Source organism: Melanotaenia boesemani, chromosome 11 (assembly GCF_017639745.1).
Source record: "Melanotaenia boesemani isolate fMelBoe1 chromosome 11, fMelBoe1.pri, whole genome shotgun sequence".
Taxonomy (NCBI): domain Eukaryota; kingdom Metazoa; phylum Chordata; class Actinopteri; order Atheriniformes; family Melanotaeniidae; genus Melanotaenia; species Melanotaenia boesemani.
The window spans coordinates 37,583,187-37,599,486 of NC_055692.1; the positions used below are offsets into that span (position 1 = coordinate 37,583,187).

The 16,300-nt window shown below is 38.9% G+C and overlaps 1 protein-coding gene and 1 long non-coding RNA gene across 5 annotated transcripts in view; both read right to left on the reverse strand.

Moving 5' to 3' along the window:
- Window positions 1-2,751, reverse strand: part of ddx31 (DEAD (Asp-Glu-Ala-Asp) box polypeptide 31) — a 45,879-nt gene extending 43,128 nt beyond the window's left edge. Inside the window, exon 1 of one of the 4 annotated variants that reach the window (XM_042000158.1) lies at window positions 2,666-2,751. The gene's annotated coding sequence lies outside the window, so the exon portion shown is untranslated. Of the gene's footprint in view, window positions 1-2,495; window positions 2,583-2,665 lie in introns of those variants that run through there. The other 3 variants (XM_042000159.1, XM_042000162.1, XM_042000161.1) reach the window with 3 other exon arrangements.
- Window positions 2,752-5,526: 2,775 nt separating this feature from the next.
- On the reverse strand, window positions 5,527-5,745 carry LOC121649392. Its single transcript, XR_006012113.1, has 2 exons — window positions 5,675-5,745; window positions 5,527-5,562 (listed from the first exon to the last, which is right to left on the reverse strand). It is a non-coding gene; the product is annotated as an uncharacterized LOC121649392 (long non-coding RNA).
- Window positions 5,746-16,300: the final 10,555 nt, after the last annotated feature.

A 16,300-nucleotide genomic window follows, 5' to 3' on the forward strand; every position in this document is an offset into this window, starting at 1 on the left:
GACGTTCAGGAAGGAGTGACCATGCAGAGTGATCATGCAGATGCCACCTCACCTGAACAGAGGCCAGAGTCAGGCCAGCGGTCCCGAGACCCAGGCCACCAGCCCCCCCGCAGGCAACAGATCCCGACCGGTCCACAGAGACGACCACTCGTCCGCCCAGGAAGACAGCAGCAGGAGACCCCCCGCGGACACAGGGCACCGGCCCCGGCAGGCCGAGGCCAGCAGTCCCCGACCCCCCCGAGCACCGGCCGCCCGGGACAGACGGGGCAGAGGGCCCGGGCCCAGGAGCGCAGGGACACCCCCCTCCCCCACAGGCCGAGGGCCAGCACGCCACCCGGGGGGACCCGGCCCGCCCAGACGGCCACCGCCAGAGGCCAGCCCCACACCCCAGCGCCCAGCCGCACACCCCGAGAACTAGTCCTGCCCCCCCCCCAGACCAACACACACACAAACAAACACACACACACACACTCTCCTTTTTTTTTTCTGGATTTCTGGATCTTATCGTTGAATTTGTGTGGTAACCATCATTTTTAAAAACCATAACCAGTGTTTTCTTCCACAAGCTAATAAAGACACTGAACCATACTGGACGCCATTGTTGTTTTAAAACAGAAAATACCACCAAACTGAAAAGAACCATCAAAAGAACTCCGACCTGGTGAGTTTACCGGCCGATACCGCCCCTGCTGCCACCTTCAGGTTAGGAGGAGAAACTGCAACATGACACCAAAACGAAAATCCTTTCTCTATAATCCAACTGGCAGATGACACCACAGTCTTTTTAAAGAGCCCACACCAAACACTGCTTGTGCTAAAGATAACAGATTCTTCTCTGAAGCTTCTGGACTGCATTTAAATTTAAAGAAATGTGAGCTACTGGCAATACATGACCACCCTCAAACTGACTTATTTGGTATTCCGGTAAAATCCCAAGTGAAATATTTAGGAGTAATTATATCTAAAGATCAGAAAATGAGAGAAAACCTTAAAATTGATGAAGGCTTAAAGAAGGTTAAGTCTCTGCTTAACTCTTGGTTGCAGCAGGATTTTCAATCTTCGGCCGAATCTTAATCACAAAAATAGAAGCTCTATCAGGAACATTATACCGGCCTTTTCCCTTTTTCTTTCTGATAATTTAATTAAATCAATCAACCAAACTGATTTCATCTGAAAAACTACATCAGAAAGGCTGACGCAGTTAGATCCATAGCTGATGGCGGGCTGAATGTTATTGATTTTAATGGCATCTTCAAATTAAAATTGGTACCAAATTGTCTGAGGGGAGGAAAACAAGAGGTTCTCTTCATTTATCAAACATCTTTAAGAAGTGTGGTGGAATAAATTTTCTTTTACGCTGTGATTTTTGTGTTACTAAGCTCCCCGTGAAATTATCTGAGTTCCACCAACAGGTTCTGTTATATTGGAAATTCAAGCACAACTTTTCTCATCATAACTCCCCAGTTTGGAACAACAGGTGTGTTTTGTATAAAAGAAAATCAGGTCTGGTCAGGTCTGACTTACTAATGTATGAGGTATTTTCCACCAAGTGTCATATAGAATGTACCAGAAAACAATTCTCTGTAACCATAACAGCCATTCCTCAAGCTTTAATAACCCCTGTCCCACCCCCAGCTGTCATTAATGCTCTTAATTTTAAAGATAAAACATTATGCAACCAGATTTTAAGAGCTGCTATCACTACAGAATTATTTCCCCTCACCTTTAAAAAGAAAATACTTAAGGAAAAATGCCCCTGATAATATTCCAGTAAAGCTGAGAACCTTCCTCTTCCAACTTGAGACAAAGATTAAACATAAACAGAAATAACTGCTCATTTTGTGACAAACAGAAACCCTGCTTCACCAGTTCTTTGGCAGCTTTTACGTTAAACAGTTTTAGATCTTTTCAAAATTTTACTATGGAACATGAAGGTGATTTTAACAACCTAAAATTTGAATTTATTAACTTTGGACTTATAATGAGTTAAAAACACAAGGACATTTTGTATAATTCCCTAAATTTATTAGCCAAACACAAATGTCGTTATTTAATCACGAAGCCAGTGTTTGTGGTGTTCAGAAATGAGTTATTGCATTTAAAAAACCTGAAGTTTGTTGAGACAAAGCCAGCCTTGGACATTTACAGTTATTTAAGCACTGAGACTTTTAATGAGTTTTAATTCAGTCTAACTTGTTATTGACTATCTACGTTCCCAGAGCTTTAATTTAGTCCAGCTCAGTCTGTACACTCTTGTACCTTTGTTGCTATCATGTGCTGTCTTCGCTCCAAATGAAGGTGTTAAAAAACGCTCGAGCGCAGAGCAAACCACATGCGTGACCACGCGAGCACACACCACTTTTACACCACTTTCAAAGACAAAAGCTGCAGTTTTACCATGTTCCAGCATCCAGAATTATAGCCACGTTAATAACTTTAGTAAGGAACCAAATCGTTTGTAAACCGGTATTTATATTTATGTTTGTGCAGCTCACACACTTTCCCTTAGAGTCAATAGATCCCGCGAAGGACTGAAAAGATGGCCGCCGCGTGACGCCGCTCGACGCTCCGCCGTGAAGCAGCTGGTATTAGTACACATATCTATGTGTAAAGATGTCTTAGGTTCTAAAAAATACAAGGAGAAAAGGCTCAAAGGAAAACTCACCATGAATTTATCCGGACACAAACACACGAGGGAAGCTTCCTGGAACGTCACTCAAGCCCCGCCTCCTCCACAGCTGACATTGTGGACATGCGCAGTAGCATCGGATCTGGCGCGTTGGTCCGTGTTTAAACAAAAGGAAATAAAATGACTCCATATTGTGCAGATTTACTTTTTACTGGGGATGGGTTGACGATGCCTTAAGGAGTGTATTGACACATTACACAAACTGTATTGACACTGTGTTGGTCACTCAATAGTGAGCTCTGCTGTAGATTTAAAATCATTGCAGGTAAACAAAATGAAAAGATGGAAAATCTTGCATGCTGTCAACCCAACGTTAGCCTGTGAAATAATATTTCATCTTCATTCAATTGCTAGTCTTTTAATTAAAATATGACCTCATCCTTGTTAACCAAAGTGTTCAATCATATGAAATAACACACTAAAAATGGATTCATTCATACATTTTTATTGAGAATCAAAAGTTTCTGAAGTGTCTTTGCTCCAAGGCAATCTCTCCTCTTGGACACCAGTTCCCCTGCCTTAGAAAATACTCGTTCACAGGGAACAGATGAAGACGGTGTGCATAAATATTTAAGCGCCAGTTGATAAATGTTGTGGCGACTCGCCAGTCGCACTGACGGTCTTTGTGCGCGCACACGCGGCACGTGACGGCGCATGACAGCGCGCGTGCATGTGGCGTCAGTCCGCAGGTGAGAGTGATCACTCTGATTAGCAGAAGCAATAGAGAATCAAACTTTACTAAACGCAGTCGACCTGAGAGCAACGACGGACAAAAGACTCAAACTTCACAAACGCATGGGGAAAAAGAGGACTCAAAATAAAAAGGCTACCGGTAAGCCCAGATCATCATCATTTAGATATTCCTGGTTGGTGCTGTGTACCGGTTTGAGGTGTCATTGACTGTTTGTACTAGTTATTTCAGTTCTTTGTCATCACTTTAAGTTGAGCTACTTAATTTATTTAACAAACTTTGTTTAAACATTGTTTAAAGAAAAAGATGAGTTATTTAAACTGATGTATTTAAAATGCAGTGAATTTTGCTTTATTGAAATTAATTATTCAAAATTAAATATTCAGTCCACTTATGTAATTTATAAACAAATTCCTGTTAAATGTTATTAAAAACGGTACTAGAATTAATTTAAAATACTTGATTTAATTTAATTTGTGGATGTCTTTAGTTAAAATGCAGATTGAAAGTGTTTAGTTTAAAGTGTGCACTGGAAATCATGCATCTAGGTTTAGATGCGATGAAATTAATTTAATAGACTTAAGTTTCAGTTGAAATCCACACCTACTTACCTGAGTTGATTTAATTGAAGAATTTAATGATTTATATGTTCACCTTTTTATATTTTAATTATTGTACTTACCTTGCTTATTGAAATGCTTAAAATTCACTGTTTACTTTTTGTATTTTCAAGGTTTTTCACCTTCTACAATCATCAATAAAATTAAGAAAAGAGAGTGAGATCCTGTGTCCTGAAGTCCTTCCCTTTTCAAGTTTGGGAAACCAATGCGTAAAGGAAACTTGACAATAAAGGTGTGGATATGTTTTCTGGTTATTTTTCCAATACTGCAACGGGTCTTGTGTTCTGGGTGTGTTGCTTTCGGCCAAGTAGCGTCTTCAACTTCAACTATGGAATCTGCTGTTGTATTCGATGTCATCCGGCTCTCCTCAACTTCCATATCCAGAGGTTTCCAGAGATTGTGTCCTAAGAAATATGTTTGGAAAAATTCTGTCGTGTGGTAATACACTTATGATAAACCACAGAAATATACATATAAACACACAACAAATGTGTTGTCATACCTGAACTGGGTTCTGATCCATGTGAAGAGCTCGGTTCTTCTGCTGGGTCAGGCTCATGGCTCCTCATTTCAGCAGCACACTCCGACTTCAGCCTCTTAACAGCTTCCGTTGCTCTTTGTGGACTAAAGAAGCCAACTGTTTTAAACCTGGGGTCCAACAGTGTTGCCAGTGTCATCACACTGAGTGAATCCATGTTGCAGATGGACTCAGTTAGCCGCCTTCTCAGATTTGCACCCAGTTCTTGAGCAGCTGGTTTTGTTAATGCTGAGGCTTGACGTTGAAGCTCAATGTGGATCATTCTCATCAGTGGAATAACCTTTGACCCCGAGACTCTTTTTTTTCCTCAGAGAGTTCTCTTGTGGCTTGGTCAAAAGGAGAGAGCACCCTGAGCATCTCTTCAATGACTTCAAATTCTACAGGAGTCAGTGGAGTAATTTCCTTTTTTAATGTGGCCAGTGACACCCAGACTGCCTCCTTCTGCTCAGTCATTCTTTCCAGCATGTGGTAGGTGCTGTTCCATCGTGTTGGCACCTCATTTATTAATTTATGGATTGGTGTTCCCAGCTGTTGCTGCATTTGAGTGAGCTTTTCTTTGGCCGTGGTGCTTGTTCGAAAGTATGTGACAATTTGCCGTGTTTTGTTGCGTATTTCTGTTAGTGTTGTAATTTGATCACATGATTTTTTCACAGTTAAATTGATGGTATGGGCAATACAAATAGTTTGCCGTATTTGTAGTATTCGAGCACATGAAATCATGTTTGGTGCTGCATCAGTGACAAGACACCTGACCTTGCTCGCTATGCCCCACTCCTCCATAAGGGTCCTTTTAACCATGGCCATGTTTTCTGCAGTGTGTTTCTGTGGAAAATGCTGCACTCCTAAGACTGATGAATTCATGGCTGTCTTTGTCCACATAGTGGCAAGTAACAGCAAGATATGCCTCCATATTAATAAAGGCCCACATGTCAGCTGTTAAAGTAACAGCAACGGCGCTCTGGAGGTCCTTTTTTGTTTTCTCCTTTTCCTCCTCATATTTCTGGTCCACCAAGTCCTTGACGGTCTAAAAATAACCATACAAATATTGTAGTACCTTACGAATACATACATGGCTGTCTGTGCATTTATCTATCGACAGTACTTAATTAATTCAACCATACACTTCTTACACATACCTTCCTGCTTGGTAGAACATATGAGGGTGCAACAAGCTGCATGAGCGCCCTGAATCCCTCATTTTCTACGACGGTGAGTGGCTGACAGTCTTTGATGATCATGTTGATCACAGCCTCATCCAATGCTTGCTTGTTAGGAACTGCAAGCCAAAAAGAACTATTTGGTTTAAAGCTTGTTAAAGGACTGTAATTTCACAAATAATATTACAGTCATGCAAAGCCTTTTGTGTGTAATAAAGTATTTTTGAAAATTCAAAGTTTGTGAGAATTTCATCATACCTGGGGTACTCACAGCAGGAGTGTCTGCCAACTCTTCATTGCCATGCCGAGCTCTATAATGCCTCAGCATTGATGACTTGCTCTTGTTGATGTATGAGCCGACACTTCACCTGCAATAAAACAAAAAGTTAATTTACCAGAAAACAAATCAAACCTCTTACTAGAAAAGAGTAGAAACATTGAATTAAAAACTACCAGTAAACAATGCCCAAAGGAGGAAAAGATTTACCTTATTTGGCGTCAAAAGATCAAAATGATTCCAGACTTGAGACATTTTTCTTGAACGATCCATGAGTGGAAGCAAAGCAAAGCAAATCAAACAATCCATCAGGCACCGCAACACCGCAATCTCCATCCAACAAACCCACAACATGTTGATACAAGTTTCCTTATAAACACAATTTGGCGCGGCACATCCAAACGATACGCTTCCTGTATCGGTCACGTGATTTTTTGTTAAAGCGATACACGCACCAATACGGGTTTCACACTTGTGCACTCGGCACAGTGCTGACGCACCAGTGTCGTTCATCCCATCACTACTTTTTACCAGCCTGGAAAAATTAGAATAAAAATTTAAATGAAATTTTCAACAACTTAATGTGCGTTTAGTTTGGAAATACCTACTTATTAATATTTATTTACATTTAATATCAGTGCAAAGAAAATATCGATTCATTTTGTAATCATTTTCTAGTCTAAATCTAAGAAGAATTATCAGATAGTGGAGAGATTATCACTGCTGGAACCAGTTCTCAGATCACCTTCCTCATTAAATAAAAGGTTAATTAAAACATAAAAAACTTATAATTTACCTTAATCATTAAAAACAGTTGTTTTTATCAAACCAAGTGTTTATTATTTCTTGCATTATATCTTATTTTTATTTTTTCTGTCTTTATTGAAATAATTTGAATAGTTTTGTTTATACTGTCCTTGTTAATGCTTGTTCTGCTTTAATGTTTGTTATTCCCAGTTTCTCTCATCTGTGATGAAGTGCAGTCTTAATTACAGCTGGTACTATAATTACCAATATAATTACATCATGTGACCTCCAGCTCCACTTCCTGTTGTCAGCAGCAGGACTAAAATAGAGCTGTCAATCAAACAATGAGCATGGCCCACTGGGAGAAACGCTGAGGAGCAAATATAGCCCAGGAACCAGATCTTCATCATCATTATCATTATCGTTATCATCATCATCTTCATAATAATCATCATCTTCACCGTTATCATAATCATTATCTTCCTAATCATCATTATCTTCATCATCATTATCATCATCATCATTATCATCATCATCATTATCTTCATCATCATCATTATCATCATCGTCATCATTATCTTCATCATCATTATCATAATAATTTTCATCATCATTATCATCATCATTATTATCTTCATCATCATTATCATCATCATCATTATCATCATCATCATTATCTTCATCATCATTATCATAATAATTTCATCATCATTATCATCATCATTATTATCTTCATAATCATCATCATTATCATCATCATTATTATCATCTTTATCATCATCATCATTATCTTCATCATCATTATCATAATAATTTCATCATCATTATTATCATCATTATTATCTTCATAATCATCATCATTAGCATCATCATTATAATCATTATCATCATCATTATTATCATCTTTATCATCATCATCATTATCTTCATCATCATTATCATAATAATTTCATCATCATTATTATCATCATTATTATCTTCATAATCATCATTATTATCATCATTATCATCATCATCATCATCATTATTATCATCATTATTATCTTCATAATCATCATCATTAGCATCATCATTATAATCATTATCATCATCATTATTATCATCTTTATCACCATCATCATTATCTTCATCATCATTATCATAATAATTTCATCATCATTATTATCTTCATAATCATCATTATTATCATCATTATCATCATCATCATCATCATCATTATTATCATCATTATCTTCATCATCATTATCATAAAAATTTCATCATCATTATCATCATCATTATTATCTTCATAATCATCATTATTATCATCATCATTATTATCATCTTTATCATCATCATCATTATCTTCATCATCATTATCATAATAATTTCATCATCATTATTATCTTCATAATCATCATCATTAGCATCATCATTATAATCATTATCATCATCATTATTATCATCTTTATCATCATCATCATTATCTTCATCATCATTATCATAATAATTTCATCATCATTATTATCTTCATAATCATCATTATTATCATCATTATCATCATCATCATCATCATCATTATTATCATCATTATCTTCATCATCATTATCATAAAAATTTCATCATCATTATCATCATCATTATTATCTTCATAATCATCATTATTATCATCATCATTATTATCATCTTTATCATCATCATCATTATCTTCATCATCATTATCATAATAATTTCATCATCATTATTATCTTCATAATCATCATCATTAGCATCATCATTATAATCATTATCATCATCATTATTATCATCTTTATCATCATCATCATTATCTTCATCATCATTATCATAATAATTTCATCATCATTATTATCATCATTATTATCTTCATAATCATCATCATTAGCATCATCATTATAATCATTATCATCATCATTATTATCATCTTTATCATCATCATCATTATCTTCATCATCATTATCATAATAATTTCATCATCATTATTATCATCATTATTATCTTCATAATCATCATTATTATCATCATCATTATTATCATCTTTATCATCATCATCATTATCTTCATCATCATTATCATAATAATTTCATCATCATTATCATCATCATTATTATCTTCATAATCATCATTATTATCATCATTATCATCATCATCATCATCATCATTATTATCATCATTATCTTCATCATCATTATCATAAAAATTTCATCATCATTATCATCATCATTATTATCTTCATAATCATCATTATTATCATCATCATTATTATCATCTTTATCATCATCATCATTATCTTCATCATCATTATCATAATAATTTCATCATCATTATTATCTTCATAATCATCATCATTAGCATCATCATTATAATCATTATCATCATCGTCATTATCATCATCGTTATCATCATCATCATCATCATCATCATTATCTTCATCATCATTATCATCATCATTATCATCATCATTATCATTATCTTCATCATTATCATTATTATCTTCATCGTTATCATCATTGTTATCATCATCATTATCATCATTAGCATCATCATCATTATCATCATTGTCATCATCATCATCATTATCATCATCATCATTATCTTCATCATTATCTTCATCGTTATCATCATTATTATCATCATCATTATTATCTTCATCATCATCATCATTAGCATCATCATCATTATCATCATTGTCATCATCATTATATCATCGTTATCATCATCATCATCATTATTATCTTCATCATCATTATCATTATCATCATTATCTTCATTATTATCATCATTATCAATACCATCATCATTGTCATTATCATCATCATTATCTTCATCATTATTATCATCATCATTATCTTCATCATCATCTTCATCATCATTATTATCATTATCATTGTCATTATCTTCATCATCATTATCTTCATCATTATTATCATCATCATCAACATCATGTTCTTCATCCATATGGAGTTATTTTTGTGTTTTTATTAAATGCAAAAAAATAGTGATCTGAGAGTGGAAAAATGGTTTGAAAGGAAAAATATATATTTGATGTAAATATTTTTTACACTGATAGCAAAAAATAATAATATTTGAGACTAAAAAAAGTTTTGAGATATAGTATCTTGTTACAGCACATTTAAAAAATAATCCGACTTTTAAAAAATAATTTCCTGGAAAAAAAATCTCTCAAACGCCTTTCTTTACTCTCAAATATATATTTTTTTGCTGTCAGAGTGAAAACTTTCACTCACAATTTTTTTTCCCTCTCAAAACATTTTTCTTCTCTCTCTCAAAACCGAAGTCTTTGCTATCGTTTCAAGATTTTGCTATCGATGTGAAAATTGTGCAATGGGTGGGTCCATGTTACTATTGGTCATTCTCAACCGAATTGACAGCTGGGTGGCATCATTTCTCCATACTGATTACTTCTTTCTCATTAATATTCATGACTAACTCCTGCTATCCCTGCGCTGTGATCCACCATTGATTCACTGGGAGGTGCAGACATGGTGAATATGCATTGATCTGTTGTTTTTGGCGGCGGAGACTCCAATATTTGGGTAAGTTGATTATAAAAATCATTTCTATAATCATAATCCCCCTTTTTATATAAGTTGTTTTTACAGAGATCCTTTGTAACTATAATAACAAGCTAGTGTTAACTTAGCTAGCTAAACCTGGTGATTCACCGAGCACAAGCTCATGTTTGCCTTGAACATGTTTGGAAATAACAATTATTAGAACTATTTTGTGTAACATTCTAAAAAAACGCTTTAAGCTGTAAAAAGAAATTCTGAACTCAAAAGAAATTGCTCTGTTTGTTTTATGGCGCCTCTCATACAACCAAATATAACTCAGAGCGCACTTACCCCTTCCCGGCCATACAGTACCATAAGCAGACAGGTCTTTAAAAGGGGTATTTAGATAGGATTTTTAAATAGGGTATTTAATTAGGGTATTTAAATAGGGTATTTAGGACCGCCAAATTAAATCACAATAGGCGGAACATTCAAGTCACATTTTTAGGTTATTACTTTATATTTAGGTATTAATGGTACTTTATTAATGCCCATGCTTTGACAAGTCTGTGTACAGTAAGCGCATTGAAGGATGTCGACCGCTTGAAGGTGTCGCACCTCGTTTTGTGTCTGGTTGTTGTACTAATGTTGCACATTTAATCTCACTACATGTATAATGCAGCTCCAGGGGGCCTTTTTTTTGTGGTGCACCGGCTGACAAAGGTCTAGAACTGACAAGTTAAATTGCAGGTGTAGGGCTACATTAGCAGCCCGTGAATGTGTGCTTGTACCTTTGCCTGTACTGTTGGTAATTTCTTTTTCTTTTTAATCCCAGCAAAGGAATTTCGACAACAGGTAAGCCACTGAAAAATTATTTTTTGTTGAGCATGGCCACAAGATTATTTCATATATGTTTGTGCATCTAATCTAATATCCCTTTCCAGTTAAATGTAGCTGAGACACAGGACAGGGCAAGGCAGCTACTTGCCCTGATTTCCTCAGTTATTCCACAAGAACAAGAACAGACACAGAGCAGAGAGCTCCGCCCCCCCCCCCCCCCCCCCCCCCCCCCCCCCCCCGCCCCCCCCCGTCCAGAGTGAAATGTCCAGGTCGCATGTTAAGTCGCAGGAGGAGAAATGCAGTTACCTACTCTTGTGGATCGGGGAAAAAGGCAGAGATGTCTACAGCACGTGGACTCTCACAGCGGATGAAAGAAAGGTACTGCAAACGTACTTTGAAAAGTTTGAGGAATATATGACGCCCAAAGCAAACCCAATCTTCGCACGTTATAAATTTCAAGAGAAAATACAGGGAGGCAGTGAAAGTTTTGATCATTTCCTGAACGAACTGAGACTCCTAGTTAAAGATTGTAACTATCCAAACAGTGATGAGATGATCAGAGACAGAACAGTCTTTGCAACCAACTCACCGCGAGTCCGTGAGAAGCTACTGTGTCAAGGCCCAGACTTATCATTAGAAAAAGCAATAGACATCGTGAGATCACATGAGTTATCACAGCAGCAATTAAAGATAATGGCCAGCCCTGCTGCCAACACATCTATTCAGTCTGCTCATGCAATAAGCAAGAAGTCATCCAACCCAAGCCCATCTCATCGAAAATGCAAAACTACCAGCCACAATAGTGACACCAGCATTAATCCTGGAAAAGAAATCGGATCATGTGGGAGACAGCATGACCGCACAGAGGACTGTCCAGCAAAGGGACGCCAATGCAATAAGTGTAAGAAACCAAACCATTTTGCTAAGATGTGCAGGACACAAATACAATACCAAAAGATGAAATATAGATGCAAAAAAGTGAATGCTATCATGGATGCTGGCGTGCAGCAGTCAGAAGAACTGTTCATCGATTCCATTACAACATGTCACGAAAACACGGATAAAGAACAGGCGTATGCAGAAGTTGAGCTAGGGAAAGAGAGGAAAAAACTGAGTTTCAAAGTGGACACTGGTGCTCAGGCCAATATAATACCAGTTAGCACATTCCACCACATGTTTGGAAACACACCTCTACGCCCAGCAGACAGCAAGCTCATGGCATTTGGTGGACATGTACTAAAAACAGAGGGGATCTGCAAGCTGACCTGCCGGTACAAGCAGAAAATTGTCTCACTGGATTTCAATATAATCAGTGAAAAGCCCCCCCCCCCCGACCTGGGCATGCGTGCATGTTTGGATCGCAACATAGTGAGACTGATACACGTCATAGATACTCAGCTTAAAGGACACACTGACATTCTGAAAGAGTTTGCTGACGTATTTGAAGGCATTGGTCTACTGCCAGGAGAATGCAGCTCCCAGCTAAAACCCTCAGCTGTCCCAGTGGTGTGCCCGCCTCGCCGCATCCCTTACGCCCTGCGCAGCTGGCTCAAAGCAGAACTTGACAACATGGAAAAGGCAGACATAATCCAGAAGGTAACAGAGCCGACCGAATGGGTAAACGCATTGGTGGTGGTGGAAAAGCCCAAAATGCAGAAACTTAGGGTGTGCCTAGACCCCCGACCGCTAAATGAGGCGATCCAGAGACCCCACTACCCCTTGCCTACCCTCAACGACATCACACCGAGATTAGCCGGGGCACAGTACTTCAGTGTACTGGATGCTAGATCCGGATACTGGGCAATAAAACTCAGTGAAGAGTCGTCAATTCTAACAACTTTTAACACCATATATGGCAGGTACCGGTTTAAGAGACTCCCTTTTGGAATAGTTTCTGCACAGGATGAGTTTCAGAGAAGAGTCGATGAAACCTATGAGGGGCTCCCCGGTGTTGCTGCCATCGTGGACGACATCCTGGTTTACGGCCGCACAGAAGAGGAGCACAACGCCAACTTGCGTGCTGTACTGGAGAGAACCAGGGAAAAAGGAATAAAGCTGAACAAGGAAAAAAGCACCATCTGTGTTTCTGAGGTGAGCTACTTTGGGCATGTACTGTCCCGTGAAGGCATCCAGCCTGATCCTAATAAGGTTAAGGCGATCAGAGAAATGCCACCCCCACACAGCAAATCAGAGCTGGAGACCATTTTGGGCATGGTCACCTACCTCTCCAAATTTGCCCCCCGACTCTCAGAGGCAACAGACCCGTTGCGCCAATTGCTAAAAAAAAACAGTGAGTTTGTATGGGACTCAAGCCATGACGTTGCTTTCCAACACGTGAAAGATCTTTTGACACAGGTGCCAGGCCCCGTCCTTGTATACTTTGATCACACTAAGGAGGTGAAACTGCAAGTTGACGCCTCCAAATGTGGTTTAGGGGTGGTCCTGCTTCAAGGTGACAAGCCAGTGGCATATGCATCCAAAGCCCTAAACAATACTGAAAGGAATTACGCCCAAATAGAGAAGGAGCTGTTCGCAGTGCTGTTCGGGTGTAAGCGGTTCCACCAGTACCTGTATGGGAGACAAGTGACAGTCGAGTCTGACCACAAGCCTCTGGAATCGATCATGTGCAAACCCCTCGTGGCTGCACCGCCCCAACTCCAGCGCATGATATTGCAGCTCCAGAGATATGACATCACCATCATACACAAACCAGGGAAACACATCCCTGTTGCGGACACCCTATCCAGGAAACCACTTGAATGCACTGATCACAAACTGTGTGAAGGGATGGACTCACAAATACACACCATGATCAGCAATGCCCCCGTTAGTGACCGGAAAATGTCAGAAATCAGAGCCGCAACAGCGCAAGATGAGCAACTGCAATGTTAAGGCAAGTTATCCAGTCAGGATGGCCTGAGTCGAACAAAAAATGCCCTTTTGCTATCAGTGAATATTGGAACCACTGGCATGAGCTGTCTGAGGCAAATGGTGTCCTGTTAAAGGGAGAGAAAATAATCATACCACACTTACTCATAGCCGACATGCTATCACGCATACACGCTGGACACTTGGGGATGGAAAAGTCTAAGCAAAGGGCGAGAGATGTTTTGTTCTGGCCTGGAATGGGAAAACAGATCGAGGCACTGGTCGGATCGTGCAGCATCTGCCTGGAACGACGCAATTCGAACCCCAAAGAGCCAGTGTTATCTCATCCCATCCCTGACTGACCTTGGCAAGTAATAGCCACGGATCTGTTCACCTGGAATAATGGTGACTACATAGTAGCAGTGGACTACTACAGCAGATATTTCGAGGTGGAAAAAATAATTAGCCTTTCATCAGTTCGCCAGATTTGGGGTGCCTCAAACTGTCGTTAGTGACAATGGACCGTTACAGCTCACAGAGCTTTAAAGACTTTGCACATGCATGGGACTTTGAACATGTCACAAGCAGTCCGCTGTATCCGCAGAGCAATGGGGTCGCTGAAAAGACTGTACAGACTGCCAAAGCCCTCATGGATAAAGCGCGTGCTCAAAGAGCAGACCCATACCTCAGTCTACTGGAATACAGAAACACACCAGTGGATGGTTTCATGTCACCAGCTCAACTACTAATGAGCAGGCGTTTGCGCTCAATCCTGCCGACCACCAATAAGCCCACCCCACCGAGCGTTCCATGCCAGACGCGAACTGTGTCAAAGATGACAAAAGCTGTATTATGACAGGAATGCCAAATTGCGGCCTCCACTGCCATCAGGAGCAACTGTTCGCTTTCAGCTCCCAAATGGGACATGGAAACCTGCAGCAGTCACCGGGCCAGCAGCTACACAGAGATCATACAACATTGTGACGGATGAAGGCCAGGCGTTGAGGAGGAACAAACGTCATCTCCTACACATGCAAGATGGTGACACCGGACAGCAAGCATGTGACCACCAGGAAGAATCTGAGAGCAGTGAACGCCAGACTTCGCATCAGGCCAGTAGAGGTCTGGTTAACCCCAAAGAACCTTCACAGCCTGTATTCACAAGATCGGGCCGTGTAGTAAAGCCCAGGGTCATTTTAGATCTGTAAACTGATATTCCTTATTATAGTTCAAGCAACAAATTTGTAGCAATTATTACGCAGTAAAGAGTTGTCATTGCCATAATTTTCATACATGGTTATGTTGTGGCACATATCAAGCCCATTTCACTGGAATAACGCCACTTATGAATAATTTCTTTAGTGCACCTGTTTTATGTTACTTTATCTGTGATAATTCCCTGCCTAAAGAATATGGTTTATATATTCTGTGACTGAGTTTGTCTTGAAGGTTGCTTACATGTTTGTTTGAGCATATTGCTTCATATTATCACAGCCTGGTAAATTCTAATAAGTTCATTGTTATAAAAGAAAGGGGACGTAACATCCAGAGCATGTTTAGATCTAGTGGCAGGCGCCAGCTAGTGACACACTGGATGGGACGGAGGTGTTAAAAAAAAAAAAAATAATAGTACGTATACCGTGATGGACGTGTATGTTGTCTCATTGATTCCTGTATGCTAAGGAAATACTGCCAACAGAGCAGAAATAATACAGTTACTGTTTCCTCAACCGTCTCAGCGGTTTTCCACTGTGGGCTGGTTGCAGACTTTTCACATTAGTGGTAACTCCTAATACAAGAAAAATATGCGTAGGTTTGCACAGATTGATCTGCACCTCAAGTGACATACATACACCATATAGGTTATAACGGACCAGCTTGATCTTTTGCGTTGGTTTGGAAACATTTTAGTAAGTAACTCGCCGGGCTGCAGACACGCCAGATCACGTCTGTGACGGCGCATCGTTGTGAAAGCAGCTTGCAACTATGAAAATGAATTAGGGAATGAATTTTTTCAAATACAAAAGTTTCAACTTTACCAATATACACATTCAAAAAACAAAGATTCAATATCAAATATGGTCATTTGGATTCAGTTTTTTAAAGCAATTATTCAAACAGGCATATTCAGATTCAAATTGAATGATTCAAATTCAAATATAAAGAATTCAGATTCGCTCCCCAGTGGCACAAAGTTTATCACATATTCCTCTATCTTTTAAATTAAGAATAGTCCTTCATTTCCTACATTTCAGAATCAGTGATGCAGGGATCTAATAGAGTAGGATGGGTCTGGTCAACCACATACTTTATGGAGCTCTCTAGCTTTAGGCTTTGTAGGTAGTTCAGGTTTTCAGATAT